The sequence below is a fragment of the Carassius carassius genome, chromosome 13 (genome assembly GCF_963082965.1).
Source record: "Carassius carassius chromosome 13, fCarCar2.1, whole genome shotgun sequence".
Classification (NCBI taxonomy): domain Eukaryota; kingdom Metazoa; phylum Chordata; class Actinopteri; order Cypriniformes; family Cyprinidae; genus Carassius; species Carassius carassius.
In genome coordinates this window covers 12,269,478-12,271,894 of record NC_081767.1, presented here as the reverse complement: position 1 = coordinate 12,271,894, position 2,417 = coordinate 12,269,478, and positions in this window count along the sequence as shown.

Here is a 2,417-nt window from a genome sequence, read left to right as displayed (position 1 = left end):
ATAATTAATATATACCAGCAAACAATATTCACTTAGCTCTGGTAATAAAGCAAAATCAACAAAATTACATTTCATTCCCCGTGCTGTCCACCATCTGTAACAATCCGCCCTCAAATATTATTTTTAAAACAGCAGTGTTACTATAAACGCACAATGAAATTCTTTGGAATGAATGCAATAATGGCGAATATCACTAAAGCTTCAATATTATCACATACATCAATGCTTTCTCTAATATTCCACTTAGCATGAGCAGATGTATGATAGTGAATAAGTCACAGTATATCAAAAATAACAATAATATTCAGACGGCGCGGAACCCCATAAACATAAAACACACAAAAACAGCTCAATTGAATGACGCGCTGAGCGCAGTATAAGGAGACAATTATCCCGTGCACTCACCACCTTCAAACACCCCGTACAGGAAAGATAAGTAAAACAAAATGTCCAGGCTGCCCCATGAGCTCGCTACAATCTTTCCAACTGGGAAACATTTAGTCCATTAGTCCATGGGAACGATCCTCGATCGGAACGAGGCATAAAATGTAATCCACACACAAAAAGGAGAAAAAGTTAGTCCGTGAGAATAATCCTTTTGCAAGAGATGTGTACACGAGTGAACAATCCTGGTGTTTGAATAATTTTCTCTCCTCTCTCCACCCTTAAAGCAGTCTCTCAAAGTATCGTTTGAAAAATGCTATCGAAAAACCCATAAGGAACCATCTTTAAGTCTCTTATAGCTGCAGCAAACATTGTTGGCGCCATTACTTCAAACACACCTCTCTCCTCCTCTTCTTCAGTGAATTTTATTGGCAGTTTGCAATCTTTGTGCATTACCGCCATCTACTGGATTGAGGTGTGATCACATTGGGAAGTCATAAAGAATATATATATATAAAAAAAAAAAGAAAAAAAAAAAAAAAAAGAAAGAGATCAGAGCCCAAGCTTCAGCTAGCGCTGCGTGTTCAGCTCCTCCAGCTTCAACTTCAGCTCAAACCTCCAGAGAAGAAAAAAAAAAAAAAAAAATAAAAAAAAAAAAATTAAAAAAAAAATAACAATAAAAATATTGGGCTAAAGTCTTCTTGCTAATTGTGTTTCTTTTATAAACTCTATCACTGCTTTGGTTGTAGACTGTGTTCCAGGTAGACTCAACAGGTTGCTCAAAGTAACAGAGTTCTTTGTTATCCTCTTAAATATTTCTCTTTTTTCAGAGTACTGCCTACATGTCAGAAGTACATGCTTCACGGTTTCTGTTTCTGTACAATATGGACACATTCCTGTCTCATGTTTCCCTATTGTGTGTAAGCCGCTGTTCAGTCCTGTATGTCCTAACCTTAACCTGGTGAACCAGGTTTCCTCCTGTCGTGAAAGTGAGCTGATCATTTTAACTGTTACATTCTGTTGAATACTATATAAATGCCTACCTTTTTCCCCCTTATCCCATTTATCTTGCCAGAGTTTATGAATACCATCTTTAATTATTGTTTTCAATTCTGATTTGCTAAGTGGAACCTGTACTTTTACTTGTTCTGATTTAAGTGCTTCTTTTGCCAATTTGTCTGCCCTCTCATTGCCCTCAATACCTGTGTGCGCTGGAACCCAAGTGAACTGTAATATTAGCTTCTGTTGAGTTATCCTGAAAATTATCTGATGAACTTCATCTAAAAGATCCTGTCTGCATGCAGATTTCCCAGTCTGAATGCTAGTTAGCGAGGACATAGAGTCTGAGCAAATAACAGATTTATATGGCTTCACTTCTTCTACCCACTGTAGTGCTATTATGATGGCCATCATCTCTGCAGAGAAGATTGAGAGGTAGTTTGAGGTTCTTTTTTGTATTATAACTTTATATTTAGGAATGTATACCGCCACACCTGTTTTACCTGCTGGTTCTTTGGATGCATCTGTAAATATTTGTACTGTGTCATCATACATTACTTCTATGTATTGCTGTACACTTTGATACAATCCCATCTTGATTATATTTTTAGCTTCTAAATTAACTACAGGATAGCAGAAAAACCAAGGTGGAATTGTGCTCAATTTAACATTTTTGCTGCAAGGTATAGTACTGATTCCCATGTCAGCTGCCTCTTTATTGCTGTTCCATCCAAAACTACTGTTCACAATGCGACCATATTCCCAGCATTCTTCTAACACCGGTTTTGTAGGATGTGTATTTTCATGCCCTTGTAAGTTTACCCAATATGCAAGAGAAAGTTTTAACCTCCTAAGATTTAAAGGCATCTCCCCTACTTCTACTTGCAGTGCTGGGATAGGTACCTCTCTCCTCCTGATTCACCTTTTTTTTTCATTCATAAGCTTAGGCACGCCCTCATAGTAAGTGCGGGCGGCCGAGCCTTAAAGAGACATTCCCCTCTTACCAAAATACACAGTGGATACTAAAGTACATC